Here is a 22,342-nt window from a genome sequence, read left to right as displayed (position 1 = left end):
TGGATCTTGGCTGTAAGCAGAGAATATCAGAAAGCTGTTTACATGTGTTTTATTGACTATGCAAAGGCATTCGACTGTGTGGATCGTAACAAATTATGGATAACATTGTGAAGAATGAGAATTCCAGAACACTTAATTGGGCTCATGAGGAACCTGTACGTAGACCAAGAGGCAGTCGTTCGAGCAGAACAAGGGAATACTGTGTGGTTTAAAGTCAGGAAATGTGTGCTTCAGGAATTATCCTTTCGACATACTTATTCAAACTATATGCTGAGCAAATAATCCGAGAAGCTGGACTATATGAAGAAGACCACAGCATCAAGATCGAAGGAAGACTCATTAACAACCTGCGTTATGCAGATGACACAACCTTGCTTGCTGAAAGTGAAGAAGACTTGAAGCACTTACTGAAGAAGATCAAAGACCACAGCCTTCAGTATGGATTACACTTCAAGATAAAGAAAACAAAAATCCTCACAACGGGACCAATAAACAACATCATGATAAAGAGAGAGATTGACATTGTCAAGGATTTCATTTTACTTGGTTCCAAAATCAACGTTCATGGAAGCAGCAGTCAAGAAAGATGTGCATTCGGCAAATCTGCTGCAAAATACTTCTTTCAAGTGTTAAAAAGCAAAGATGTCACTTTGAGGACTAAGGTGTGTCTGACCCAAGCCATGGTATTTTCAATCACTTCATATATATGCATGCTAAAACTGAACAAGGAATAAGGAGAACTGAAGAAGAATTGATGCCTTTGAATTAGGGCATTGGCAAAGAGTATTAAATATATCATGGACTAGCCAGAAGAACAAGCAAATCTGCCTTGAATGAAGTACAGACAGAATGCTCCTTAGAAGTAATTATGGTGAGACTTTGTCTCATGTACTTTGGACATGTTATCGAGAGGGACCAGTCTCTGGAGAAGGACATCATGCTTGGCGAAACAGAAGGTCAGCGAAAAAGAGGAACACCTTCAACGAGATGGATTCAGACAGTGGCTGTAACAATAGGCTGAAACACAGCAACGATTGTGAGAATGGCACAGGAACTGGCTGTGTTTTGTTCTGTTGTCCATAGGGTTGCTATGAGTCAGAACCGACTCGACAGCACCTAACAACAACGTATGTATAGGCAGTACTTGATTTACGACAGGGTTATGTTCTGATGACTCTGTTTTAAGTCAGTTCTGAAGTGAGCTGAATACCTCATTTTTTAAAAAGTTTTCATTATCAGTGTCTTTTATTATCCACGTCTTTTTAAATCATAACATTGAGCATGTACTAGTGAACATCTGAGAATGATGGCGTCAGCAAATTACGCTCTACAACATTGAACGCGGAGTATATTACTAAGGATCAGATGTACAAATATAAAGCAAAACAAAACGGACGGTCATAAGTGTGGCTTGTCATAGTTCGAATACATAGTCGGGAACTACTTGTCTCTAGATACAGATACATACATATATACATATGTATCTGTATCTATGCATATGTATGTGTATAAAACTGTAACTCCTGCATGGCAATTCGACTTCTCCTTCTGCACCCCAATCCTCTTTGCACCCCCTCCCTTCCCCAGGTCTTGATCCCTAATAAACGTGCCCCTCCAAGATTCCACCCCGGGTTTTTTGTCTGGAGAAGCCAACCTGTGACAGTTGCGAAGGTAGAACCATATATAAACATGATACAGTTTTTGTACTTTATATGAGGTTGCATTGAAAAAGAGAAATGATAAAAACTACAAAATATTAATGGTGGTTATCTTTTGGTGGTACGAATATGAATAATTGTTTTTCTTTTGCTTTGTACTTTTCCGAGCTCTCCAAGCTTCCTGCATTGAGTATATATTACTTTTAATTATAGGGTCTGCCAAGATGCTATTGCGATGAGCTATATTTAGCAGGAAGTGAAGGTGGGGACGAAGCGAGAATAGCTAACATTACAGACTGCTGCTATGTGACTCGCACTGTTTTAAGCGCTTTGCATTTAATTTCTCCTTAAATACCCCAATCTTCGAGGGTGGTATTATTATCTCCTTCTCATAAATGAATGAGACTGAAACAAAGTGTAGGTGACTTGCCTAAAGTAGAGGTTTTCGGGAGCTGAGCCCAGGCTGCCTGTCCGCAGAGCCTGTTCTTCTAATGTTCTCAGTGTCCATACCGTAATTGCATCCTCAGGCAGATCAACCAGTGGCTCCTGAGTTGGCTTTGACTCGTGACAACCTGTATGTGTCAGAGCGGAACTGAGCTCCGCAGAGTTTTCAATGGCTGGTTTGGGAAGCAGAATGCCAGGACTTTCTTCCGATGTGCCTCTGGGTGAGCTTGCACCGCCAACGTTTTGGTAGCAGCTGAGTGCATTAACCGCACCACTCGGGGACTCTGGTGTATAAATCAGGTCCTGCAAAATCTCCTCTTGTAAGCTTTGAATGACTCCTCTCTGTCCATATTCTAAGCCCCTCGTTTCACTTAAAAGGCCCCACCTGACTTGTCTCTGCTCCTGTCTGCAACATCTCCCTCCCCATACCACCCTCCCGTTCTCTGACCTCCTGCCACTTGGTCGCTGAATGCTTGGAGCCTTTGCCCCTGCTGCTCCTGGGATGCTCTTAGCTCCATGTATGGCTGGCTGCTTCCACCCTTCATGCTCCAGCTTAACTCTCCCCCTGTTAGTGACGCCATCCCCGACTGCCCTCAGCGCTTCTCCCCTGTCACGGTCCCTACCACCGTTATTCTCGGTTTTGCTTCATTGTGGCTCTTGGCATTCAGGAATGACTCCCCTACTGCTCACTCGTCTGGACATGTGATATAGCATAGGTGGGCTCTGGAGCCAGACTGTCTGGGTTCAAGTCCCAATGCTTCCTTTACTAACAGTGCAACATTGCGCGTCTGTTAACTTCTCTGAGCCTCAGTTTCCATATCCGTAATGGCTTATTTAGAACACTGCCTGGCATGTGATGACTGCCCCATCTGTCTACAAAGTCTGTGGTCCTGTCCAAACCAAACCTGTTGCTGCTGAGTTGATTTTAACTCACAGCTACCCTATAGGACAGGGTAGATCTGCCCCATAGGGTTTCCAGGTAGTGGCTGGTAGATTCGAACTGAGGACCTTTTGGTTAGCAGCCGAGCTCTAAATCACTGCACGACCAGGGCTCCAAGTCCATGGTAGCAGGGACTATATTGCACCACCATACATGTGAAAATATGGTGTAAACATTCCATAGTGTAAAAATACCTCTGTCACACTCCCTGGTACAGTTGTTGTTGTTGTTATGTGCTGTTGAGGCAGTTCTGACTTATAGAGACCCTATAGGGCAGAGCAGAACTGCCCCATAGGGTTTCCAAGGAGTGGCTGGTGGATGTGAACTGCCAACCTTTTGTTAGCAGCTGAGCTCTTAACCATCGTCCCACCAGGATTCCATGGTACACATTTACTGAATGAAGAATGAGTTCAAAGCCTTGGCTGTCATAAATGCTTACTGAGATCTAACGCTTAATTCCTCCATCTGTCCAGCCATGGTGTGTGCAGGAAGGACCTCATCTGGTTCTAAGTGTTGCACCTTACCGGAGGAGAGACCTGTGTTTTAAACCTGTGCGAGGCTTTCCTTGATGGATCATTGAGGGTCGGAGCACGCTCTCCTGGAGTGTGAATCTCACACACGAGTTCAAGTTCTGGCTCCAGATCAACCACTCCAAGTGCAATTTTTCCACCCATTAGACTCAAACCTTTGAAGTGAGATGATTTTGGAAAACCACTGCATAGGGTTTACGGCCTCATCTTTCAAGAAGGACCACATACTCTCCATTTTCTTGCCAAAGTCAATACCCAACACTAAAAGAGCTTAGAAAGTTTGGTTTTATTTCCCGCCTTCATTTTTCATAAGTGGCACAGTCTTTCAGTTAAAGGTACCTTTAGCCTTGTAATGGTTCTCCTATCCATCTCCCTTTTTTAAATGATGATCTGTTTGCCTTCAGAAACTGCTCCTTATTCATAGTGCCTGGCAAAAAGTGGGCACTCCTCATGCACTATGCACTTAATGAGTGAATGGATAAGTAATTACAGCAATGAATGAACTCATTACTAGGGTACAGTCCATTAAAGACAGGACCATGTCTTGCTCATCCGTACATCCTTAGCCATCCTAGTACAGTAGAGGCACCTAGTAGATGCTCAGTGAATTCATGCATTTGGTCATTTACCAATCATCACTGAGTGCATTGTAGGTTTCAGGCTGGGTGTTGAAGCTATAGAAATAGTGATGAACCCCACAAGCATTTACTCTGCCCTGACGGGGAAGTGTGAATAATTGAATGAATGAGTTCATTGCATACTAGCAAACCACACTCAGTCCTGGGGTCTCCCAAGAGCCCTGCTTCCCCCAGAGATCACATATGAAGAAAGTACTGAGCCAGGATTTCAACCCATCTCCGCCTGACCCCAAAGCTCATGCTGTTTTCATTACACTGTAATGACTGACCATATATACATGTAGTCATAAGGCTATATATATATATATATATATATATATATATATATATATATATATATATATATATATAAATAACCACATGCTGAGTGCTTTAAGGAGAAGCACTGCTTTCTGGCCAGAAGGAAAAGCACTATCTTTGGCATCCTCACCCTCCAACACCTCCTGGGTGATGAGTAATTGCACTGTATTCCAACATTTTTGTTGTTGGTGTGGGGTGAAGTCGATTCCGACTCATAGCGACCCCATGTGACAAAGTAGAACTGCCCCATAGGGTTTTCTAGGCTGCTATCTTTAGAGGAGCAGATCTCCAGGTCTTTTCCCTGTGGAGCTTCTGGGTGGGCTTGAACTGCCAACCTTTCAGTTTATAGCAGAGCGCTTAATTGTTTGTGCCACCAGGGCTTGATGTAGATATGTTGCAGCACAGTTCCTGGCACATGGCAGGCACTCAGTTGATCATTGGAGATGGTTTAGGGATTATTCCTACTTGAATGCTGGTCCTAAACAAGGTGGTCCTGCTGGGTCGCATCCGGTGCTAGTATCCCAGCATGTGGAGACAGGAGGAGATGAAGGTGATGGCAAATGTGTTTCCTCTCAAGCCATTTATTCAGCACCATAAAGTCCTTCGTATATTCCTGTAAGCACAAAGTGGCCAGTTTCCAGTAGGGCTAACATGCCATTGGAGGAGGTTTATGCTCTTTTCCTAATATTTAACCTTTGTGATCACAGATCCTCTCTCTTAATATCACAGAGGGGGAGAGCCCATGCACTACACTCCCTCACTCAGCTCCATAGTCACATACTAGTCACTGCTACTTGCAGAGAGTCTGCTCTGTGCTCAGGCTATCCTGACAATGCCCCTCTGCCGGGCTGCAGCTCCAGCTGCAGAGACAGAGTGAGAGAAAGCTTCCTGGCTGATAACGAGGAAGCTAAACACAGAGAAGTTAAATAACTTACTTGCTCAAAGTCACCTAGCTTGTGAGTGACAAAGCTTCGATTTGGACCTGGATCTGTCTGCTTCAAAGCTCTTTATTATAAAAACAGTGTTGGAATAGAGAGCAATTCCTCATCACCCAGGAGGTGTTGGAGGGTAAGGGTGATAAAGATAGTTCTTTTCCCTCTGGCCAGAAAGCAGTTCTTGTCCTTGAAGGAAAGAAAATCCACTAGACGCTCTGACCTTGTATAGGGTATGAAATGGAGGTGTTGATGACAAGCAGATGGATCAACTAGAAGACCTCCCAAGGTCCTGTTTGACCCTTGGGTGCCCTCGTCATCTCCTTCCAGAGTATGGTGGTGGAAAGATCTTTGATCTAGAGTCTACAACTTGGGGTTCAATTCCAAGCCTGCCTTTACTGGCTCTGTGACTCTGGGCAAGACACATCATATCTCTGAGGTGGAGATAATTCTCATGGTTGGGTTTGAATGATGTAATGATGAGCAGAGCCTGGACTTCAGGAAATGTCCAATCGTTGGCGAGAATAAGGTCAAAAGTGTAGACTTAGGGTTTTGGCATCCTTAGTCAAATAGGCAGAGCCCTGGTGGCACAGGGGTTAAACGTTCGGCTGCTAACCAAAAGGTTAGTGGTTCAAATCCTCCAGCCACTCTTTGGAAACCCTATGGGGCAGTTCTACTCTGTCCTATAGGGTCACTATGAGTAAGAATCGACAAGAAAAGCAACAGGTTTGGTTTGGTTAGTCAAATGTGCAGGGTTTTTAACTTGGACTTTATCTTACATACTATTTCATTCTTTTCCTCCGAACAAGAAAGCCACAAGCAAATACAAGAAGCATAGCAGCAAAGCGGACTTAAACTCTCCCTACAGAGATGCCTTCTGAGGGTTATTAGCTCAGCCATTTTCCACTAACAAAAATAAATGGCTCAGAAACATCTGGGCCACATTTGTCAGGAATCCACTCTGGGCCGGCATTTCAGTTTCAGACCCCAAGTCATGTTGGACCTACTGCAACGCCCTGAGCAAACAGAAGCCCTCCACAGCCATCAGATCCCCCCTGCCCCATCACTTTTTTCACCCCTGAAAAGCTCGGAGGCGACAGCAGCCAAACAACGTTTGGGTGGGCTGGTAAAGAAAACCCATTCCTGGCTGAAGACAACCTCCTTTCTGCCAGCTTTGAACCTCTGTAGCTGGCCCCAACTCCTGAGGGTGGGGATTTGGGCTCATGGTAAGAGCGGGGCCTTCAGGGTAGCCTTCAGGGTACGATGTGGACAGGCACGAAGGCTACACTTGCAGCCCAGAAGCCATGGAATCTGTAATGGGGATGATGCAAGGTGAGATTTCCTGCTGTTTACCCTCCTTGCCTCATGGCTCCCAATTCCTAAGAAATTCTCACAATTCATCACCATGTCTGTCAGCTGAGCCCATCACTCAGCAGGGCCCCTGGGGGCTTGAGGTACTGTGGAGATGCTTGTGTGTGCCTGATGTCTCTGGTGGTGGGAAACCCAAACCCACCCACTGCTGTGGAGTCGATTCCGACTCAGGGTGACCCTATGTGTTACAGAACAGAGCTGCTCCAGGGTTTTCTTGGCTATAATCTTTACAGAAGGAGCCCTGGTGGCACAGTGGTTGAGTGGTCCGCTGCTAAGTGAAAGGTCAGAGGTTTGAACCCACCAGCAGCTCCGTGGGACAAAGACCTGGTGATCTGTTCCCATAAAATTTAAATCTGTTGCTGTCAAGTTGATTCCAACTCATAGCAACCCTATAGGACAGAGTAGAACTGCCCCATAGGGTTTCCAAGGCTGTAATCTTTACATGTCTGTCAGTTTGTCATATTGTGGCGGCTTGCATGTTGCTGTGATGCTGGAAACTATGCCACCGGTATTCACACACCAGCAGGGTCACCCAAGGTGGACAGGTTTCAGCTGAGCTTCCAGACTAAGATAGACTTGGAAGAAGGACCTGGCAGTCTACTTCTAAAAAGAATTAGCCAGTGAAATCCTTACGAATAGCAGCAGAACATTGTCCGATATAGTACCGGAAAATGAGCTCCCCAGGTTGGAAGGCGCTCAAAAGAGGACTGGGAAATGGCGGCGTCCTCAAAGTAGAGTCAACCTTAATGACATGGATGGAGTCAAGCTTTCAGGACCTTTATTTGCTGGTGTGGCATGACTCAAAATGAGAAGAAACAGTTGCAAATATCCATTAATATTCAGAATGTGGAATGTACGAAGTATAAATCTAGGAAAATTGGAAATAGTAAAAAATGAAATGGAATGAATAAACATCAATATCCTAGGCGTTAGTGAGACAAAATGGACTGTATTGGCCATTTTGAATCGGACAATCATGTGGTCTACTATGCTGGGAATGACGAAGAAGAACGGCGCTACGTTCATTGACAAAAAGAACGTTTCAAGATCTATCCTGAAGTACAATGCTGTCAGTGACAGGATAATATCCATAGGCCTACAATGAAGATCAGTTACGCAAATTTACGCACCAACCACTAAGGCCAAAGATGAAGAAATTGAAGATTTTTCTGTAGTCTGAAATTGATCAAACATGCAATCAGGATGCACTGATAATTACTGGTGATCAGAATGCAAAAATTGGAAACAAAGAAGAAGGATCAATATTTGGAAAATATGGTCTTGGTGAAAGAAACGATGCTGGAAATTGCATGGTTGAATTTTGCAAGATCAAAATGACTTCTTCATTGCAAATACCTTTTTTTAACAACCTAAACAGCTACTATACACATGGACCTCACCAGATGGAATACCACAGGAATCAAATCGACTACATCTGTGGAAAGAGATGATGGAAAAGTTCAGTATCATCAATCAAAATGAGGTCAGAGGCTGACTGTGAAACAGGCCGTCAACTGCTCATGTGCAAGTTCAAGTTGAAACTGAAGAAAATTAGAACAAGTCCACGAGAGCTGAAGTACGACCTTGAGTATATCCCATCTGAATTTAGAGACCATCTCAAGAATAGATTTGATGTGTTGCACACTAATGACTGAAGACCCGATGAGTTGTGGAATGACATCAAGGACATCATACATGAAGAAAGCAAGAGGTCATTAAAAAGGCAGGAAAGAAGGAAAAGACAGAAATGAATGTCAGAAGAGACTATGAAACTTGTTCTTGAACATTGAGCAGCTGAAGCAAAAGGAAGAAATGATGAAGTAAAAGAGCTGAACAGAAGATTTCAAAGGGTGGCTCAAGAAAACAAAGTAAAGTATTGTAATGACATGTGCAAAGAGCCAGAAATAGAAAACCAAAAGGGAAGAACACGCTTGGCATTTCTCAAGCTGAAAGAACTGAAGAAAAAATTCAAACCTCGAGTTGTAATAGTGAAGGATTCTATGGCAAAAATATTAAATGACACAGGAGGCATCCAAAGAAGATGGAAGAAACACACAGAATCATTATCCCAAGAAGAACTGATAGATGTTCAACCATTTCAGGAGGTAGCATATGATCAGGAGCCGATGGTACTGAAGGAGGAAGTCCAAGCTACACTGAAGGCATTGGCAAAAAACCAGGCTCCAGGAGTTGACGGAATATCAACTGAAATGTTTCAACAAACAGATGCAGCGCTGGAAGTGGTCACTCATCTATGCCAAGAAATTTGGAAGACAGGTACCTGGCCAATTGACTGGAAAAGATCCATATTTATGCCTATTCCCAAGAAAGGTGATCCAACCCAATGTGGAAATTATGGAACAGAATCGTTACTATCACATGCAAACAAAATATTGTTGAAGATCATTCAAAAGTGGCTGCAGCAGTATATTGACAGGGAACTGCCAGAAATTCAGGCCTGATTCAGAAGAGGATGTGGAACCAGGGATATCATCGCTGATGTCAGGTGCATCCTGGCTGAAAGCAGAGAATACCAGAAGGATGTTTACCTGTGTTTTATGCACTATGCAAAGGCATTCAGCTGTGTGGATCATAACAAATTATGGATAATATTTCGAAGAACAGGAATTCCAAAACACTTAGTTGTGCTCATGAGGAACCTGTACATAGTTCGAGAGGCAATTGTTTGGACAGAGCAAGGTGATACTGATTGGTTTAAAATCAGGAAAGGTGTGCGTCAGGGTTGTATTCTTTCACCATACCTATTCAATCTGTATGCTGAGCAAATAATCCTAGAAGCTGGACTATATGAAGAAGAACGGGGCATCAGGATTGGAGGAAGACTCATTAACAACCTGTGTTATGCAGATGATCTAACCTTTCTTGCTGAAAGTGAAGAGGACTTGAAGCACTTACTGATGAAGATCAAAGACCACAGCCTTCAGAATGGGTTACACCTTAACATAAAGAAAACAAAAATCTTCACAACTGGGCCAATAAGCAACACCATGATTAACAGAGAAAAGGCTGAAGTTGTCCAGGATTTCGTCTTACTTGGATCTACAATCAACACCCATGGAAGAAACAGTCAAGAAATCAAAAGACGCATTGCATTGGGTAAATCTGCTGCAAAAGACCTCTTTAAAGTGTTGGAAAGCAAAGATGTCACCTTGAAGACTAAGGTGTGCCTGACCCAAGCCATGGCATTTTCAATCTCATCATATGCATGCGAAAGCTGGGCGATGAATAAGGAAGACCAAATAAGAATTGACGCCTTTGAATTGTGGTGTTGGTGAAGAATATTAAATATACCATGGACTGCCAAAAGAATGAACAATTCTCTCTTGGAAGAAGTACAACCAGAATGCTCCTTAGGAGCAAGAATGGTGAGACTGTGTCGTACATACTTTGGACATGTTGTCAAGAGAGATCAGTCCCTGGAGAAGGACATCATGATTGGTAAAGTACAGGGTCAGCAGAAAAGAGGAAGACCCTCAACGAGATGGATTGATACAGTAGCTGCGACAATGGGCTCAAGCATAACGTTTGTGAGGATGGCACAGGGCTGGGGCAGTGTTTCATTCTGTGGTACATAAGTTTGCTATGAGTCAGAACTGACTTGAGAGCAACTAACAACAACAACAACAACAATCTTTACGGAAGCAGACTGCCATGTCTTTCTCCCTAGGAGCGAGTTGTGGGTTCGAACTACTGACCTTCCTGTTAGCAGACAAGTGTTTAACCACCGCACCACCAGGGCTCCTTTTCCCTTAAATATTACAACCTAGGAGATCCTAGGAAACCCTGGTGGAGTAGTGGTTAAGTGCTACAGCTGCTAACCAAAGGGTCGGCAGTTTGAATCTGCCAGGTGCTCCTTGGAAACTCTATGGGGCAGTTCTATCCTGTCCTATAAGGTTGCTGTGAGTTGAAATTGACTCGAAGGCACTGGGTTTGGTTTGATTTTTGGTTTAGGAGATTCTATGGGGCAGTTCTATTCTATCATGTAGGGTTGCTATAAATTGGAATCAACTCCATAGCACGTAACAATGACAATCTTTATTGAAGCAGGTTGCCAGGCCTGTTTTCTTTGGCCCTAAGTGGGTATATGAACTGCCAGTATTTAGGTTAATAAAAAAAAGTCAAGTGCAAATTGTTTGTGCCCCCATGAACCTGGTGTGTGGCAAGGGTGCTGTAATTGTTCATTGGCCTTCATCAGCCACATGACAACTCTCCGCAGTGGCTAAAGCTGAAGGCTTTATGATTTAGAGAGTGGACTGTCGGAAATAGAAGCAGCCTTTGAGATCATCTGAAATGAGGTCCCATTTTACAGATCAGGAAACTGAGGCCCAGAGGGGGAAGTGATTTCCTCAAGGCCACATAGCAGACTCAAAACCAGTTGTTGTGATTCTCAGACTTGGTATCTCAGAGCTCCCGTAAGAGAATGGGGGTCAGATATCTAGTGGATGGCTATTGTGCTGGTGCTGTCATTGGCTCAATTCAAGTGCTCGAAAATTTTCTTCTGCTTCTTTTTGATCAAAGGAGTCCTGGTGGTGCAGTGGTTAAGTGCTTGGCTGCTAATCGAAAGGTCGGTCATTCAAACTCACCAGTCACTTCACAGGAGAAAGATGTGGCAGTCTGCTTCAGTAAATGTTTACAGTCTTGGAAACCCTGTGGGGCAGTTCTACTGTCCTGTGGGTCACTATGTATTGGAATTGACTCGATGGTAATGGGTTTGGGGTTTTTGGTTTCCCACTTGATCAGATATGGGATCTAATCAATCTGGTAGATGAAAAAAGCAGAAGCAAACCTATGTATGTCTTTTAGTGTGTACGTGTGTGTGTGTGTGTGCGCGCACTCACACACAGAGGCACAGGGATTACACAAAGTCACCTAATAGCAGCTCTGAAATTTTCTCTCAGAGGGAGATACCTGGGCTGCAGAGCAGAGGATGGCAGTGTGCTCTGGTTCAAGAGGAACAGTGCCGGGGCAGAGGCAAATGCTAGAGGCTCAGGGATCAATAAGACATTGCATTCTATTTGGTTTACTGTGGAGTGACTGTTTTCATTGTTCTTTCTGCAAAGCAATATTGGGCTTGTCAAACCCCATCATTCCAAGTAGGTATGATAACAACACCAACTAACAATTGAATGGAATTAATTACCTGTCACCAAGACAGTTTCAATAGTTGGCTGTTTACTGCCTCCACCCATTCCACCCTCAAAGTCATCTTCCTGTCTGTGGCTGCCAATTTCGCACCTGTTGCCAGGTAAATCTTGATAAAGCATGCTTCCATTCCTATCACTTCCATGCAATGGTCCTTATAACTTACAGAATCAAATCTGGGAGGAAAAGACTTTCATGCCTGCACAGTTCAGGGTTTCCAACTCCCAACCCACAACCACCTGGCGGGAGATGGAATTATTGTTAGAATTCTGTTGAGTAAATGGAAGCACAGTGAGGTTAGGTGCTTAGCATCTAATGGTCCCCCAGAGAGCTACTTCTCATGATTCCCAGATCCATGCTCACCTGGTCTCCTCCCCTAGTTTTCCATATGGGAATGGCCTTCATCAGACTCTAAGTTTGACTATGTCTACCTGCACCAGCTCTTCTCGCATTTTCCAATCTCTTCATTTCCCCAAAGGCCACCTTGAGAAACTCATTGCCAGGGTCTGCCTTACCTAACCTGAAACTCTCTACCACCCACCCCCACCATTCTTTCTCCTTCCAGTCCTCACTGACTCCCTCAACCTTCAACCCACTGGGCTCCCCAGGGTCCAAGCTTATGTCATGTTAATCATTAAGTCAGCTTATCCATATTGAGGAAACCTAGCACCAGCATTTACCCAGTTGCCCAAACCTGAAACTTGGCTGAAAAATTTATCCCAAGTAAAAGGGAAGATGTATCAATTGGTGGGATGGTGGTAGATAGTATACAAGGGAGATGGGGCCTTGCATTGCCCTTCAAGTTACATGGTAATGGGTTCCCAACCTTTGCTATGAATTCTTGCTTGAAGTATGTGATAGGCTATAATGGAAACACCAATGAGCTGAAAGCTGGTTGACTTGGGTCCTAGACTTGGTTCTGCCATTCACCTAACTATGACCTTGGGGAAATCACTTGTCTTCTCTCTGCCTCAGTTTCTCCACATCTCAAAGGAGAGATTTGGCCTAGATGTTCTTTAAAGATTCTCCTGGGTGTGACTTTCTATGACTTTCTGTTAGATGTCTTGCTCATTGTGTTAACACCATCTGTAAACTGAGCTCCCACCTAAAGGAAGTCCCGGTTGGCTCTCTAGCCTCCCTGTTATAGAACCCTCCCCTAGGCCAGTAAGTGTCCTCAGTTTCCCAGGAAAGATTTCCGATGACCCCCTCTATCCTGTCAGCACGATCTGGGGTTAATGCCCCTCCAAAGACAAGGGTCTAAAATAAATAACACCCTGATCCCAACTCAGTCTGCACTTCCAGCTCCCCATCAATGATAGCAAGATCAAGTGAAACACAAGGCTGCTGAGGCTTCTGGGTCCTGGTCCTGGGGAAGGGGAGCCACGCAGGCATGTGGCCTGCAGGCCGGCTCAGAGTGTTGTTTTCAAAGTTGAAGTGGAAGCTGCTTCAGGCCAGAGCATGGTAGGTGGTCTCGGTTCCTGGATCATAAATCAGCGGAGGTAACTATTTTCCCTGGCCCCTCTTGTGCCTCATTATAATATTATTGTGATTGGAAGGATGGAGGAGAAGGAATTTTTTCCTCCCCTTCTAATCCCAGGAGGAGTCCTGGTGGTGCAGTAGTTAAGCATTTGTTCGGCTGCTAACTGAAAGGTTGGAAGTTTGAATCTACCAGCCGCTCCTTGGAAACCCTATGGAGCAGTTCTACTTTGTCCTGTAGGGTCACTATGAGCTGGAATCGACTTGATGGCAGCTTTTTATTTTATTTTATTCCAGGCACCCTGAGATGCATGGATACATAAATCTTAGTACTTACAGAGTCCCAGGAATCTGTGTGATGTTGTAGAGAGCAGAGAGGATCGACCCCTTGGGGTTCTGGTGCACGTTGTCTGCACTGTCTGTGTGACCTTGGGCAAATCACTTGTATTTTCTGAGCCTCCTTTTTCTCATCTGTAACAGGCGAAGTTTGAACTGGTTGTTCTCTTTGTCCCTTCAGGTCCAACGTTCTGGGTCTCGCTGATTCTATAATAAAAGGGTATTCATGAAGTCAGCATAAGGAACAAGTTTAATATCGTTGATTGGCATTTGAGCCCCTTGCAATTTGGTCTCCAGTTGTCTTTCCACCTTTATTTCCAACCATTGCTCTGTCTACCCTGCTCATCCCATCCCATTCTCTTCAACATGTCTTGTTCTTTCATGCGTTTAAGCTTTGGCACGTGTGTTTTTGTCTACTTAGAATTTTTATTTTAAAATTTACTTCACCTGGTGAAACCCTTCTCGTCTTTTAAACCCAGTTTCAATGTCACCTTCTTTGTGAAATCTTCCCAATCTCCCTCGGGATGAATGAATTAATGACTCTGTCCTCAGGGTGCTCCCAGAACTGCAGATAAATACCTTCACCAGAGCATTATAGGAGTCTCTAGGTGGCACTACTAACTGAAAGATTGGTGGTTCAAATCCACCCTGAGGTGCCTGAGTTGGAATGAACTCTACTTTAATTGTTTTGGTTTTTGGTTTATAGCATTTATGGAGTTCCTGGGTTATGCAAATGGTTAACAGTCTTAACTGCTAACTGAAAGTTTGGAGGCTTGAGTCCAGCCAGAGGCACCTCTGAAGAAAGGCCTGGCAATCTACTTCTGAAAAATCAACCATTGAAAACCCTAAGGAGTATAGTTCTACTCTGACACACTTGGGGTCACCAGGAGTTGGAGTCAACTCAGTGGCGACTGGTAGTGGAGGTCGATAGCATTCATGTGGCATGCCTGGTACAAATTACACCCTTTCCTAATAATAGTTCCCATCCCCATGAGTCTGTCTCAAGACTGGAAGCCCCTGGAGCCTCTTGAAAGCAGGGACTGTGTTCAACTTTTTAAATTTTTTGATCCAGAGTTTATTTTTTTCTCAAAGTAGGTCCCCGCACAAGTACCTTTGTTTTTCAAACTATAGTTTGTGACCCAAATCAACATAGTAAGTCCCAACTAGTACTTTTTCCCCCAGTTTGCTTTATTAAAAATATTGCAATGAAATGTATATATAACAAAAAGTTTGCCATCTTAACCAGTTTCAGTGTACAATTCAGTGACATTAATCACACCTAGCACGTTGTGTTACCCTTACCACTATCCATTCCTGAAAATTTTGTATCACTCCAGACAGGGGCTCAATACTCCTTCAATAATCACTCCCATTCACAACCAGCATTAAAAAATAAAGTGAAGTATATTGAAAAACAAGAGCATAGAATACAAAGTACCTTTGTGCCTTGCATATTAACACTAACTATTGTTTTGTGAACTATTTGTATCTGGGTGCCTTGCAGGTAGTAAAGGTAATTATTGTTTTGTGAAACTTCTGTTTCAGTTGTATGCAGTTTTGTTTTCCAGTCGGTTGTGGAGAAACAGGTTAAAAAACACTAGAGATACTTGTTGGAAATGCCAATATCTTAGCATCACCCAAGATGTTCTGAATTTGAATCACCAGTAGATGTGGCCACAGGATCTTAAGCGTCTCTAGTCAGTTCTTATGCTCATTCCAATTGGAAAACTACTCAGAGTGCCTACCACACAGAATGATCGCATAATTTATATTTGTTGAGTTGACATCATCTTGGTGCAAATTATTTGTGTTTTTACACCATCCAGAGAAACAATGGAATAATAGTAGAGAGAAACATCAAAGCACAGTCAACAAAAAGATTACTGGGCTGATTTCTGACCTAAACTTCAAAATAATTTAAAGGAATTTAAATTGCTTGCTAAAGGTCCCCTAGTTTTTTGCATGTCTACCGCATGGCAGAAAGGTTTTAAATACATCATTTTATCCATCTTTGAGCCCACTCTGGAAGGCGGGCGTTATCAACCCCATTTAATTGCTAATGAATCCAAAGCTTAGAAAGCTTAAGTGACCTCTTGGCGAGGTCAAGGTCACACCACTGGGAAATGGCAGACCCAGGATGCATATCGAGATCTCATTTCATGTTGCCTGACGCCAGCCCTTGGTTTTCCTTAGACTGTCCCTGGCAGCGGCTATTGATTAGGCATTTGGAAGAAGTCAAGGTGGTGCCAGGAGATAATCCATACACTGGCTGCTCCTGGAAGACTGGACCTCCCTTCCTGCCTCAAAGAAAAATAATCTTCTTGTGGAAGGGGGCAGGTAGAGCCCCACAAGGACCTCCAGGAATGAACCAGCCCGCAGTATGGATTGCACCGCAACATAAAACAAAAATCCTCACAACTGGACCAATGAGCAACATCATGATAAACGGAGAAAAGATTGAAGTTGTCAAGGATTTCATTTTACTTGGATCCATAATCAACAGCCATGGAAGCAGCAGTCAAGAAATCAAAAGACGCATTGCATTGGGCAAATCTGCTGCAAAGGACCTCTTTAAAGTGCTGAAGAGCAAAGATGTCACCTTGAAGACTAAGGTGCGCCTGACCCAAGCCATGATATTTTCAGTCGCATCATATGCATGTGAAAGCTGGACAATGAATAAGGAAGACCGAGGAAGAATTGATGCCTTTGAATTGTGGTGTTGGCGAAGAATATTGAATGTACCATGGACTGCCAAAAGAAAGTACAACCAGAATGCTCCTTAGAAGCAAGGATGGTGAGACTGTGTCTTACATACTTTGGACATGTTGTCAGGAGGGATCAGCCCCTGGAGAAGGACATCATACTTGGCAAAGTACAGGGTCAGCAGAAAAGAGGAAGACCCTCAATGAGGTGGACTGACACAGTGGCTGCAACAATGAGCTCAAGCATAACAACGATTGTAAGGATGGCTCAGGATCAGGCAGTGTTTCGTTTTGTTGTGCATAGGGTCGCTATGAGTCGGAACTGACTTGATGGCACCTAACAACAGCAACAAGAACAACAACAGCACTGACTAACACAACCAGCTCCCTTCCTAACACAATGGCTTGGGCCAGGGAAGAAAGGATGGTTTGGGATTTGGTTTAGAGACAGGACATTTAACCCAGAGCATTCAATGAGACCACAAACCAGAGAAGGTTCTAGGCCCATCCCACTTCTACCATACCAGTTCCCCACAAAAAGAGTCTGAAATGATGGGTTTTCATCTTGAAAGTTTGTTCTGTCCACCCCTCACCCTCACCCTTACAAAAAACGGGCTCATTGCTTTTCATTTATGTGACCATCTACTGAAAGACTACCACATGCTCTACCTGTGAGCCAGGTGTGCTGCATACATCACCTCATCTAATTCTCACACCAATCCCATGAGGTAGATGTCACTTCCCCAAGGGGTTAGGGACTTTGCCTAGGACCCAAAGCTAGGAAGTGGAAGAGATGGGACTTCAACTCAGGGCTGTGTGGCTACTGAGTTTGTGCTCTCTCCTCAACATGGAATGACCTCCCCTGACTGAACTCAGCCTGTCCCCAGGACTGTGCTTGAAGGTCCCAGAGAGCTCTGAAAAGCCCTGAGGTCATTTCATTCAAGGCATGTTTTGGCACATCAACACCAGGTTCCATAACTGCCAATTCCTCCTTTGCCCACCTGACCAGGAGCCAGGTCTGCTCCCAGCAACTGAGACACTCTCCTCCATTTTCCTCTGAGGACCTCTGGTAAGTAAGGCCCTGGAGGAGAGGAGAAAAGATTCTGGACTCAGAATCGGAAAAGCTCAATTGTGATTTGTCTCTGCCACTTACTGTGAGATCTTAGGAGAGTCTGTTGGCCCTTCTGAGCTTCGGTTTCCTTATCTGTAAAGTGGAGATAATTCTGTCTTCCTCACAGAGTTATCGTGAGATAATAGGGTTGAAAATTCCTGGTACTTATTAAGTACTTAGGAAATGATTTAAAACACTGAACTATCAGGATAAAGTGTTTAGGAAATCTTTCTACAGACAAAGGGGCTAGACAAAATGACCTAGACATTTAGCCAAGTTTAACTTCACACATCACCACCAGCGTATTACCCCCACCACTGCTGCCAGATCATCCCCACAACCACAATAACCCACTATTACCACTGCCATCACAACCACTATCAACATCGCCAATACTACCACCCCCATTGCTACCCCAACCTCCTACCACCCGCTCCTGCTACCACCACTACTTCTAACACTAACATCAGGAATTCCATCACCTTTACTATCACCTCCACACCATCCTTACTGCCTCCACCACATAACCACCACCATCTTACCATCACTACCATCACTACTGCCATTGCAGCCACCATCAACATCACCAACACCACCACCCACCTCCTATGACCCTATCCTGCCACTGTGGACACATCACCGGTACTGTGGACACATCACCTCTGCTTCTACCAATAGGTGACAATTCCATCAGCCTCATTATCACCTCTGCCACCATCACCACCATCACTGCTGTCATCGCCTTCATCACTACCACCACCATCCCCAACAGTGCCCCCTCTGTTACTACTCTTCAGCCTCCTACAACCACCACATCTTCTACCCGTGACGAAAATACACCATGTAGGTCACATTCCAGCCCCTAGCACAATGCTTAAGACTAAGTAGGTTCTCAGTCAATCTTTGTTCAATGACTGAATGAAAAAAAGAATGTCACAAATTATATAATCACAACTGTCAGGAAGCAATGGTTCTCATCCTTTATAAACCCCTCTAGATGTTTCATTGGAGAATTTTAATCTACCTTTCAGAGTCTTAGATCTTTGGCCTCTTGGAAGGCCAGCCCTGTTGAACTAACCTAGAGCCTCTTCGACGGGTAAAAATGATGAGGGCAAAAGGCCAGACAATATAGCTTGAGAAACCAGCCTTTGACTGGATAATTGGCCTCACTGGAAAATCATGGTACTAAATCAAACTAAATAAGACCCATTCCTAAAATTCCAGCGGCAGATTATATGTTTATACATAAACCTCAGGTATTTTTTAGCCCCAGTCGGTCTCCACCTTCTATTCCCCGCCCCCTTCTCCAGCTCCCTTGTCCCACTAGCTCTGCGCCCCTCCTCCATTTTAAGACCGGAGCTCTAGAAACTGCTCCTCTACTGCTCTGTCTCGGGCCTGGCTCTGTCTGTATCCTCAAACATGGAGTTTCCCTTTCCAACCTGGGAAGAAACTTGGGTATTCCTCCACACTAAAGGGCTAGAACATCTCTTGGGGACCTTAGGATGCTGACATTATTCCTTCCTAGCAACAACCCTCCCTGTTTGAATTTAAAATTTATAGCATTTTTAAAGTTAGAGATGAAATTCATGCCAGCCCACTCTCCATCCCAGGAGGCACATAGGCAATGAAATGACCAAACTTTTCTTTTGGGCTCCCCCGTCAGAAATTGTAGCTCCCTTGTCTTTTTTTTGGGCCAAAGGGTGGGAGGTGACTGTGAGGCTGACTTACAAAACAGAGCTCAGACATGGGCTGCTAGCTCATTGCCGAGGCAGTGAAAAGGCCCAACGCCCAGTTGACTTCTCCATTCTTTTCTAGGAAAATAGCTCCTTTCCCAACACCGAAGCCCAGCCACTCCTGCAGGGCCAGACAAAAACCTATCTAGGCCTTTTCAGGCATGAGTCATTTGTCCTTTTATGACTGTCCTCTGAATCTCTTTTGGGAGCACGATAATTATGGAGTCTGAGATCATGGCTGTCTTTGGGGTGTTCCCTTGAGCTATCTAGTCCCCAAGATGTGTCCAAGTTACCTTTGCAGGCTTTTGTGATTGTCTTGCGAATTCACCTGAGCATTCCACAGACTACCTGCTCATTGTCCTCTACTGTGTCTTTAGCATTTTCTCCCTCATTATCTCCTTGTTCTGCCCAATGGTGTTGAGGTCATTGTATTAGGCAATGTCCCAGAAACAATGCTCATAATACTATTTTTAGAGGAGGCTACGTGATGTGGTGGAAACAGCATGCAATGTTCAGCAAAACTTGGTAAGAGGCATGGACAGAGAAAAGAAATAGCAAACAGGAGACAAGAGCTGTGGCATGTGAGCCCCAAGCCAAGAGCCATGGACAGATCCTCTAACTGCAAATGGTGATGTATAATGGGGCTGCTTCTAGTTCAGACAGCTCCATGCTCCTGGGCGAGGAGCGGCGAGATTAACTTACTTGTCCATATGCTCCAAGGAGTGCCTGGTGCCCACTGTGAGCAACACAGATGCAGCAGAGGAGGCTGAGAATGGTGTTCCTGGAGTCAGGGCTGGGGTCTGGGAAGGGCTTTTAGATGAGCTGGGATGGCCATTTTGCCTTAAAGATAGCATAGAACAGAGTGGGGTTGAGCTGTAGGATGAGGAAGCATAGAACAGGGGTTGAGTGAGAGTAGAGAAGTAGGTTCCTGGGGTGAAGTTAGAGTGGACACTGCAACTGAGAAGAGGGGAGACCACATTCGGGAGATTGGAAGGAAGAACAAGTGAGAGGTAAGGAAGGAGTGAGACCTACCGTGCTAGACGCCTGCTTCAGGGACGCAGCCCTGTTCACATTTTGTCTGAGAAAACCACAGGTTCCTACTTGCAGACAGAACTGACAGATGCTGGGCAAGGGCATGGAACTGTTCAATGGGTTTGACTTTTGAGTTTCATCCAAGGCTTTGACACTCTACTACCTAAGGCACAAAGCTCTTTGGATTCATTATATGTTGGTTTAATGCCAACATTATTTCCCCCACCAAAGACACCTATAAATATTCCCCCCACAGTGGATGGTATGTTTCAAAAGATCTTCCAACACAGTGCATTTATTTAATTACACATTTTTTTTTTGTTTGTTTGCTTGTTTTCGTATGAAATAACCAACTTGCTAAGTGGAGCAGATATAATTCCAGGAAAAAGCTAAAAAGACTATTTTAATCAGAAAATGTAGGATATTCTTGCCAGCCCTTTTGAAATGTTAAAAGTAGCACAAGTAGCTTATTACGTCCTTCATAGTCTCCAGACTGGGGACTACTAAGAGAGTTGAGAAGGAAAAGCACACACAGAGCTTAAATAATTTTTATATCTTTGCATATTGATGCAAATGGACATACACAGTATACGAACACAAAGTCATGGAGAAAAATGCCCATGAAAGATCAACAAATTCAGGCTCATTAAGAACCACAGCATGTACATGTGCTCATCTGTATGCCACCATTCAAGTGCCTAAGACAGTTTACATCTTGTATTATGCAGAAGATACAGAAGGCAGAGAGTGGGGATGAGTGAGTGACTAGGTTATGCCAAGGTAACGGCAGGTCTGTTTGTGCAAAAAAGCTCATCATTAGGCTTAATACATTAAAAATGTCATGTGGTCTGATGGAGAAAAAAGAAAATAACAAGGAAACCATGACAACCTATAATGATAAGAACAGTGAAAGGTGATTTCAAAGAAGAGCACCTTGCCCAGGTTGGGAGGGAGATCTATGGGATGCTTTCGGGAAGGGAGGATACCCAGGGCATCCATTGTCACGAAAGCTAAGGATGGAAAATTTCAAGAACAAGGTATAAATTAGTAGTGTGGAAATTATGGAGAGTACAAGTGAGATAAGTACTGCAAATGTCAACTGAATGGAGTAACAGAAGGATCACTGGTCAAGAGCAGTGTCTATGGAGTGTCAAGGGTCGAGGTCAGATTGCAGGGGGTTGAGGTATCAGGTAAGTTTGAGAAAGTGGACATAGGAGGTGTGGACAACTCATTTAAGATGCCTGGCTCTGAAAGGGCAGAGAAAGATGGGGTTACACCTGGCCAGGGAAGAGGGGAGATGTTAGTTCAAAGGAGTGTGTTATGGATTGAATTGTGTCCCCTAAAATATGTATTGAAATCCTAACCCCTATGGCTGTGAATGTGATCCTGTTTGGAAATAGGATTTTCTTTTGTTATGTGAAAGAGGCCATTAATGAGCAAGATGGGCTCTAAACCTAATCACTCCTAAGACATAAAGAAAAGACAGATGGCGTGTAGAGATCCATCTACAGGCAGAGAAACACCAAGGATTATGGGTAGACACCAGAAATTAGAAGAGAGGCTGACGGAAGGGATTGACATGGCTGAAACCCTGATTTGAACTTTTAGCCTCCAGAACTGTGAGGAAATAAGTTTCTGTTCTTTAAACTCACCTACTTGTGGTATTTTTATTATGATAGCTCTAGCAAATCAAGAGAGAATTATTATGCTCATATGGGAGAGACTTGAGTACGTTTAAATGCTCAAGGGAAAGGGCAAGTATAGCAGGAGGGCTTGATGATAAGAGAGACAGTGAGAGAGATCACCAATATTCCACAGTGCCTGAGGAGCTGGGAGGATGGCTCTGTGTTAGGATGGATCCCAAACCAGAGGGAGACTGTGACAGGCCTTCTGCTCGGCCAGTAGGGAGGTGGCAAGCATGAAGATGGATGCTGGATGCAGTGGGTGTGTAGGGTGGTGTTGGGACATTGAGGGAA

This window comes from Elephas maximus, chromosome 15 (assembly GCF_024166365.1).
Source record: "Elephas maximus indicus isolate mEleMax1 chromosome 15, mEleMax1 primary haplotype, whole genome shotgun sequence".
In the NCBI taxonomy this organism is placed as follows: domain Eukaryota; kingdom Metazoa; phylum Chordata; class Mammalia; order Proboscidea; family Elephantidae; genus Elephas; species Elephas maximus.
Note: the sequence above shows the minus strand (reverse complement) of the source record.